This window comes from Maniola hyperantus, chromosome 8, assembly GCF_902806685.2.
Source record: "Maniola hyperantus chromosome 8, iAphHyp1.2, whole genome shotgun sequence".
Classification (NCBI taxonomy): Eukaryota; Metazoa; Arthropoda; class Insecta; order Lepidoptera; family Nymphalidae; genus Maniola; species Maniola hyperantus.
The window spans coordinates 11634964-11645262 of NC_048543.1; positions in this window are offsets into that span (position 1 = coordinate 11634964).

The following is a 10299-nucleotide window of genomic DNA, read 5'->3' on the forward strand; positions in this document are numbered from 1 at the left end:
TACCTACCCGTTTTAAAATGGCAGAACCTTCTATTAAATCTGTCTCCAAGTAAGTCTAATAAATCAAGGAAGTTTCTAAATATTAGGTTGTATTATCGGCACGTGTACCTATAACTTTTGGATATAAATAAATAGATGTAGATAAATATTAAGTTCCTTAGATTTACCTAGCCCAAAAGTAATAATGTATTTTATTTTGTACCTCATAGTTTTTGTTCTTGCGTACAACGTAGGTGCCTACTCGTAGGAATAGTGTGGGTAGACAAGGCAAACAGCTCGCGCGATAGGAGGGCGAGATAGGGGGACAACTAATTCAAGGATTAAGCACATTTGCAAATGTAATTTGTATTCATTTAAACCACACGTACCTACCTACCTACCTGCTACTGCGTGCTTTTTTTCATTTTAAAATTAAATACCTATCATTTGTTTCATGAGATGCATTTGGAATTAAATCTAATCTAATACAGGATGCAACAATGTGACACTTGGAGTACATCGCAGGTCATACATGTTTAAATGAGAAATAAATCCATCTTCAACTGCCTTTTACTAAAGTACTTATATACCTAGCATCCACCACACGGCTAGAAATATTATATTATAGTCCTACGGATGAGGCTGGAATCTGTGATCTTACGGATTCAGTCGACCTATAAATATAATGCACCTAGATACTTAGGTTGGGTTGTTGTTGTACCTACCTATTTTGCAATCACAATGCTATATGGAATAACATAGATTGGACCTGCACTGTGCTGGAATCCTTGCAGCGACGCCAAAACTTTTAAATTCTTATTAGGTTTGTTTATTATATTATTTGTTTTTGATTTAGATACAAGTTAGCCCTTGACTGCAATCTCACCTGGTGGTACGTGACGATGCAGACTAAGATGGAAGCGGGCTAAACTGGAAGGGGTAATGGCAGTTTTTAATAAACCAATGCCTCTTTGGTTTCTACACGACATCGTACCGGAACGCTAAATTGCTTGGCGGCACGGCTTTGCCGGTAGGGTGGTAACTAGCCACGGCCGAAGCCTCCCACCGGACAATGTTGTTAGTTTTATTATCTTTAAATGTTGCTATCCATAACTTATACAGACACGGGATTCAAATTAAAAGTAGGTTAGTGAAGGAACGCGCTGTATCTTATATGTACCTACCTATCTTACGATAGATAGCTATACTACATCGCCACAATTTTGAAACAATTACCTTGAGCCCTATATAGTAAGATTAAGCAAGTCCACGGCCGGAATTAGGATCCGGATCGACGGAGAGCTTCTTACGGCCCGACTCCACAAATTGCCAACCTTAACGAGACCATAAAACTCGACGCGCTCTCCGAAGACGCCGCAGATTGTGCTCAGACTTACTCCGGGATTAATGGTGTAGAAAACAGATTATCATTGGCTGGGTTTCTATTAGCCAGACCCCTGCCACCGGCGCGTGAATATACCACTTATTATTTTCCACATAACGGAGCGATGCTCCCAATTTAATTTCATCACGATCTGTCGCGTTCGTATGACAGGACAATAAACTTGTTTGAATTGCGACGCGTAAGCTTACTATTTGACGGTTTGAATGAAGCTTTTTTTATGAACACCTAAAATAAGATTGATATAAAATAAAACTAAATTATTAGTTTTAGAAGCTAAGGCAAAGTTTTTAGCCATCCAGTCATTTAGCGATCCGAGAACTCCATAGTGTTACGTCTATGATCTTGAAAACTTGCATTCTTGTATTCAAGTAAGGTAGTAATTTCATTTCATTTCAATAAGTCATTTTCTACACTTTGTATAAAGAAATAACTTTGTATAAAGGTGTGTGCGAAGTATATCAATCCGCACATGGCCAGCGTGGTAGATTATGGCCAAAAACTCTTCTCACTCTGAGAGGAGACCCGTTCGCTGTAATGAGCCGGCGATGGGTAGTCATGATGATGATGATGATGTATAAAGAAATAACTTCAGCTATAGGACCTACTGGCAATACGAAGCAAAAAAGTTGGGGGTTTTACTATTAGAAGACATAACACTCCAATACAATTAACAAAGCATCAGTATACTCTAAAAGCGCAGACAATCACCAGGGCATAATAAAAACGAAAGTAATCATGCAAATTGGGAGAAGGAAAGTTGAATTAAAAAGCGGATTGGTGCAGCTTAGTGGGGGGGGCGAGTGGGGGAACCTAATGTGTCTTAATGACCGCAGTGGATGAGCACGTAATCCTCGCACCCGAAACCTTTTGCTCTCCCGTTAGTTCACCAAACGTTTTCAAAGAAATTATTTCAAGTTCCTTGAGTATATTACTAGATGATGCCCGCGACTTCCTCCGCGTGGATTTAGGTTTTTAAAAATCCCGTGGGAACTTTAATTTTCCCGGATAAACAGTAGCCTATGTCCTTCCCCGGGATGTAAGCTAACTCCGTACCAAATTACATCAAAATCGGTTAAACTGTTGGATCGTGAAAAGCTAGCAGACAGACAGACACACTTTTGCAATTAGTATAAGTATATATATGTATGGATTTTATTCGATGATGTCATGTTAGCCCCTGATTGCACGTCCCGCATACCCGCACGTCACCCGCGCTCGCCCGCACGGGGTTAGCACGGAGGCTGTGCGGGTGTGCGGGGCGTTCCCTTCCCGATCGCCGTCTCAACCTATCGCGGACTGTAGAGACTACGTAAAAAAATTGGCAGTTAGTGAGGGACAGCCTTCAGTATTAAAACTTAAAACTATGAAATAACGGAAATAACAGTGGGTTTTTTAGTTTTAAAATTAATTGGTATCAAAAATTATGGGTAGGTAAGTATATAGTATAAGACTATCGATCTTTCATATCATTAGTCGGTGACGCGACCTTTTACCCATCCCAAAGTCACCCAACTTGCCTAAAGAAGTTTTCTCTTAAATAACACTAATTAATTGGCCCTGAGGAATCAAATCCAAGACGTTCACGTCTTATAAGACCACAGCGCTCATCCCTGCACCAGGGAGGTTGGCAACATTTAGGAGATTAAGTAAATAGGTACTACAAAAATTCCAACTACGTATGCCTTTTTTGATTCAATAATTGAAACGAATATTAAGTACAATTAATTGATATGGATGTACCAGGCCAATCAATTCTGAATTTCCTAATTAATTTATATTATTGTATTAATAGTCAATAATTGTATTTCGCATATTATATTATACCGAATGTAATTGAATCAATAAATAATATATTGGCTTCGATTTGAATAATTAATATCAGTAAAAGGAGTAAGGCGCGGCTTAGGGCTAAAACACATTGGATACTTTATTTTACACTATAGCTTGTTCCCGCTATTTCGTCCGCGTGGATTACATAAAGAGGTTCGAACTTTTTTGTATGGAACCTGACATACCCACAACTCCGCCATTTTGAAATAATATTCATTTCAGCGGCCAGTAATAAAATGTGTCAATCGACTGAATAAGTGATTACAATAAAATCATTGTGATATATTTTCTGAGATATTTTTGTTTAAAAACGTAGAAAAATAAAGCATGAATAATAATGTATAATTGTCTTTTTTATTCATATAGTAGATCAAAGATGTATTAGTGTAATTTACCTGTGCTTACACCTTCCGTGAATCGCATGTATAAATGTTACGACTTACCACATGGGGTCTCCTGGATCCTGTCCATTATCGAGGCAGGAATTGCGAAGCATTTCATGTTTTATTTATTTTTTAGGGTATATCAGATATATTTTTGTGTAAAAATTAAGAAAATGATAATTTTAATGCTTTATTTTTCTAAGATTTTGAACTCAAATATCTCAGAAAGTACATAATATTACATCACTTACGACATTTCATCACTGAACATTTTTTGATTGTAGTTACATTAAGTAACTATCGATTGATATATTATGTTTTTTCATTGGCCGCCGAAACGAGGTTTTTTCAAAATGGCAGACTTGTAGCGCAAGGCAATTTTCACCGGGGTACAATCGTGTGTGCTTTGAGCCTACGAGCGTAGAACGTCTACGCAAAGAGCGTCTACGCGTAGAGCCGAAAGCGGCACGACATCATCAAATCAACATTTGCAGATTCGCGAAGATTTGGTTGGAGATTTAGAGGTGGAAGGAAAATAAAAAAGTTCGTAGTGGAATCCCAGTTGATCCCTGTTGCCTTTATGGTAATGCCGGGATGCGTGTATTCGACTATTCAATTTATATTTTTTTCCCTTCGCCTTATTTCTTTCGCTACGAAATTATCTATCCTTCGAATTTCGTTTCGCACTGTATTGTATACGTATTCGATGTTTGCGAATAAGGTACCTACGACTCCGAAAATATCACGGATAACCGCGGTGGATTGGCTTTGTTTCCGACTTCAAAGAAGTTTTCTTTGGGAAATATTTGTTTGTTGTGTATAAATTCGCCCGGTTGCTACGAACTCGGAGCCGACTGTCAGTACACACTTCTCATGAATATTGCACTGGCTTCGTGGTGTAGTATATAGTAGTTCAGTACCTACTTGCACTCGTTTGAATATTGCATAGAACTGTGGAGTTATGCCACAGTATAAAGACTACTACTCCTCAGTGTAGGTCTAATAATATAATTATGATTCCTAATTATTGTTCAAAACTATTCTAAATTCAATTAATTGATTCTAAATAATTTAGTCTGGTCTGGTAGGAGGCTTTGGCTGTGGCTAGCTGCCACCCTGTCGATAACCGGTTTCCAAGCAATTTAAAGTTCCGGTACGATGCCGCGTAGAAACCATTTATAGTGGTATTTAATAAACTGTCATCGTAACAGGTTGCTGCTACGTGTTGCTAAAAAAAAAAAAGTGCCGCTACAGGTACTATCTGGTAGGAGGCTTCGGCCGTGGCTAGTTATCACCCTACCGGCAAAGCCGTGCCACCAAGCGATTTAGCGTTCTGGTACGATGCCGTGTAGAAACCGAAGGGGCACGGGTTTAATAAAAACTGCCATAGCCCTTCCAGATTAGCTCGCTTACATCTAAGACAGCATCGTCACTTACCACCAGGTGAGATTGCAGTCAAGGGCTAACTTGTACCTGAATAAATAAATTTAAAAAAAATCTTTCCATTTGACAGATTCCAGTCAAGAGCCAAGGAATATACTACTCTCTGGTCAAGACCTAACTTGACATCGAACAAAAAATTGGCAATACAATTTGATAATGTACAAATTTAAAATACCAAATAATGTTTCAACTTTTTTTATTTTTGTAATAATTCTGATGAGAGGTACCTACCATTTAGAACTCTTTCCATGAAAATCAGTTTCTAATGAATAAAATACCAGTTTTATCCATAACAGGCTTGAAATTGAAAAGTGTTTACTTACGTCGTTAAATAAAATTAGTATTTTAAGTAGTTGCCGATAAATCTTTATGAAAAACAAATTAGGCGCTTAAATCGCTTGACATTTAATACCAAAATGCCCCTGTACAAGTAGGCATGTTCAAATTTTACGTCGTTCTTCCTCATGAATAAATCATAAGAAGTAAGCGGGCCTCGACGCCTTTATAATTCTACATAATACATTAAAACGCTGTACAGATTGCCTTCTGTTTTAATAATATAAACTTAATGGGAATTACCACAGAATTCCAAATGACTGAATAGAAATGGTACTTACCTACTTCCTATCACCTATTAATTTATTCATCTATTTGACTTTCAAAAAGTGTAGTATGATTATCATATTTAAAAAAAAAATCGATTTGCTGTCTTGTCTTGTGTGTGCTCCGCAGCGTACCGCAACACACCGCAGTGAGGCGCACCGCACCGCACTGCATCGCACCGCACTGCGCCGCAACGCACCGCAGCACACCGCACCGCAACGCACCGCAGCACATCGCACCGCAGCGCGCCGCAACGCACCACAGCGCACCGCACCGCAGCGCACTATTACGGTTCACGAGATCCAGCCCACTGACAGACAGACGGACGGGCAGAATACGGGCAGCGGAAGCCCACTCCCCTAAAAATTTCCATACAATTTTGGCCGTTTTAAGCAAAGTTAACGTTAACTTTGACTAGATACCTACCTATACAGGGCTGCAACGTAATATACAAATACGGTTACGTCGTTTATACAAAACGCACTCATGTTTCACATGACACATGCGTCAAGCTCACGCTCCTTTACCACTTCTATCATCATCATCATCTCAACCCATCGCTAGACGCCGACAAACTACTTAACTCTCCTCTCTCTCCTCTTAGAATGAGGAGGGTTTAGGCAATAGTTCACCACACTGGCCGGCCAAGTGAGAACTTTGAGAACTTCATGGAGAATTCTTATAGGCACGCAGACTTCCTTTACCGTTAAAGCATGTGCTTAAAAATGAACATACCTCCGAAAGGTTAGAGGTCAACGTCTTAACCAATAGGCAACCATGGCTTACCACTTCTATTCCTATTTTGAATTCTAGAAGAATTACCATGCAGAGTGAAGGATGTTGATGTACCGCCTCAGGTTGGTATCATTACGAATACGCGCGATTATCTACATGAAATATTCAAGATAGAATAAGAAATGTTTCAACATAGCACGTTAAAATTTGTATGATTTTTTACAGTGGGTACATTTTCAGCTATGGGTATGCAGCAAAATAGGTAGTATCAACCAGCTGACTCGCCCTTGGCTTCATCTAAATATATAAAAATAAAAGGTGACTGACTGACTGATCTATCAACGCGACGCACAGCTCAAACTACTGGACGAATCTGGCTGGAATTTGGCATGCAGATAGCTATTATGACATAGGCATCCGCTAAGAAAGGATTTTTGAAAATTCAACCCCTAAGGGGGTGAAATAGGGGTTTGAAAGTTGTGCAGTCCACGCAGACGAAGTCGCGAGTAGTTCGGATGTAATTTCTGAAAATTCTTTCTTAGTGAAGGTACCAAAGACTATTCTTACTTCTTATTTTATAGGTTCTTTAGGATAAATCTTAATTAATAAAATGTAATAAAGTAGCAATACATTTTGCTTCGTAATTTTAGTTTTTCAGGATTATGAAAATGACTGTATTAATTCTGCAATAGCGGAGCGCAGAGGGTTCCAGGCTTGAATAATAGTCACCATTTGTCTTTGCAGCGATCCCGAGAAATTGAACGTTTAACATTCATTTAACTGCAGCTAGCTCGGGTTTTTAAGTTTTTTTAACAGCTCACCAAGAACCGTATATAGCGACTTTTTAATTGAAAGTTCGTTATAATCATTGTGAAGAGCTTTTATCTTCAACTTTCATTTTCGATTCCTATCTAATATGGCTTATATTAAACTACAATTTTTAAGTACCTGAATCTAAAAATCATACTTCCTTAATTAAATTTTAGGTTAGGGACACCGGTTGTGGAGTGGACTGAAATCTGACAGGTCGTATAGGTAAATTACTGCTAGAAATAGGTTCGACTAAATGTGATAGTGTTAGCTGATCACACAGTTTGATTTGATTAATGATTAAAATGCCTTATTTTCTTAAGAACTAGCTGTAAAGTACCTATTTAAATAATTGTATCGAAAATATCTGTTCGAATTCGACTTGAAAATTCAAATGGTATATTTTGTTTAACATTCAGTGGAAAGAGATTTTTCAGAAACTCAAGAAGCTTTTTAATATATCGAGTATTTCAGTGCAACGATACAGCGTTGTTTACAGTGGGGGGGTTGGGTGGGTTGGGGTCCGGGTGGGCAAGATGGCGGCGTTGCTCAGCAACGGTGCACTCTTCCTTAATCGACCGACTCGACCCTCCGCGTTTATGTAAGTATTGTATTGCACTCCGGGATGGATGTTTCGTTTGTTTAGTAAATGAAATGGGGTATAGGAAACCAGTAGGTACTTAGGTAAGTATATAAAGTATAAACATGCGAAGGAAAGTGACCAGAAATGAAATAGTACCTAGTTAGGTACGTACCTAAAAATATGAGGTACCTAAAACAGAAGTACCCACCTCAAATTAATATCCATTCATATTTTGAAGATCTCGTTGAATTTCTAAAATTTCTATCTTCTTTACAAAGAAAACCTACACGCAAAATTTCAATTTTCTAGACCAGGTTTGAGCCGTTAGTATACCTACCTACATATTATGTCGATGTAATAGATAATAAAATAGCGTGCATGAAAATTTTGTAAGAAAATGGCGAACCAGGTATCTATTAATTCACGTTAGTAACTGAAAAGAAAATTCGAAGTCGATTCTAGCCCAGATAGTTTACGGAGCGATCAGTTAGGCCAGTGGTAATCCAGCGGGCAGCGGTGCAACGGGAAAGCAATAAAAAAGAGTTATAGTTGAGAAGAAAAGGAAAGTCCCGCGTCTAGAGCCGCTCGCTAGTTAGGGATCAAGGGCTCAGCTCGGCGGGCGATAATCATAATTTTTACTTACAAGAAGAGTATAGCATTAGTCGGCGGGCGCGCGACAAATCTTCCCTAACTGCGGGCCAACTTCGCGACTCCTGGACTGCTATATTTCCACGCAAGCACTCCGGATAAAGGTTGCTGTTCAAATACACATGGTATTTTATAATGCACTTGAGGTAGAAGTTCGAATTTATGTGGAACTTTCATTTTATTAACAAATACTAAAGAGAGCAATCGTTTGAGCACCTGTTGATAGATTTTCACACTGGTATCTACTTACCTACTATGTATAATCAGGTTTAGATGAAACGTTTTTAGGCACGATGAAACGATGAAACGTCCTTAGAGCACTAATGCCTCAGATGCTAAAAAAGAAATGATGAAGAAAATGGTGATGATTGATGAAGATGCCTATAATCTTTAATGTGGTACGGCAGCCATGAGTCTAACGCAAATATTTTTTTTATCTCACTTTTCCATTCGAACTTAACTTTGTGTAAAATGGGTACATAATCATTTTGCTATGCCATAAAAATATTAATATTTCTATTGGAGTATTTACCATCTGAAAATGGCGATAATATGCTTATCGTAATAAACATATTATCGCCATTTTCAGAGTTCGAAATAGAGTTTTCTTGAGTTACTTTTATATTAGCTGAAGATAAATGTAAGAAAATATAAGAGCAGCAGTAAGTTTGTATAAAAAGGTCTTACATGATACGGGTGGCGGTACAGTAGCATTCCAGTCACGTGGGTACACAGTATGAGGACAAACAAGAATGTGAGTGCGTTAGGACGCGCCATTCAAGTGTTATTCAGAATATGGACATCGCATACGTGACCACATAACCGCCCGTAGAGACTTCCTCAGATGTGAAACTTTTTGTTTTAATATTAAAATCTAGGTTATGCCTGCGACTTCGTCCGCGCAGACTACCTACAGAAATTTTTACCCCCTTAGGTAGCATTTTCAAAAATCCTTTCTTATCTATCTTCATGCCCAGCCCGATCCGTCCAGTGGTTTGAGCTATGCGTAGACGGATCAATCAGTCTATGTTATTTTTATAATGCAAATAAATGGTCCATAAATGAGTCAGTCAGTGCAGTTAGCTTAAGTACTTACGCACTTAGTCAAATCTAAATCTTAGCTAGTCCACATTTCTTTAGAACCTACAAATGAAAATAAATAGCAAGCACTTCAGAAAGATTACCTACTTCTTTAGGTATTTGTTTGTTGTTACAATATAAAAGTCGCTCAAGTGCGACTCGCAAACGAAGGGTTCCGTAGGTACCATGGTACAAGAAATAAGCCTTTTTAAATTTTTTTGACATCATTTTGAAATTCTTATTATTGTTGTTTTTCAACTCGCTACTTAAATACCTGATAACTGGTTCACGAAATACAGCCCGCTGACAGACAGATGCAGGACGGACGGACAGCGGAGACTTAATAATAGCACGTAATATGGCCCTGTTGGCACCCTTCGGGAACGGAACCCTAAAAATCCAATAAAAAGTTTATACGACTAAGGAGTCTCCATACCAGCCGAAGGCACTGGACGGATTTGTTTTACGGTCAGCAAAGGCATCGAGTTACCACGACCGCGCTCGGGGCGTCTTCTTAATTTTATTACTGACCCGGCTCGGACCTCCGGGAACACCTCTAATTGTGTCCCGGAAAAACTCTAGAGATTGCAATTTCACCACCTTCACTAGGTAAACTATTGTAATGGACCTTGTTGTATGGTGGTCATGGCCTAAGGTGAAATATACGTATACCAATTGCAAATTGCAATAGGCTTTTATTTTTGTAGGTAAGCACAGACATGACTGATGATGTATGGTATATCAGCTGTAGGCAGGTAGACTGTACTGTATATAGTAGGTAGGTAGGTACTCATTCTACT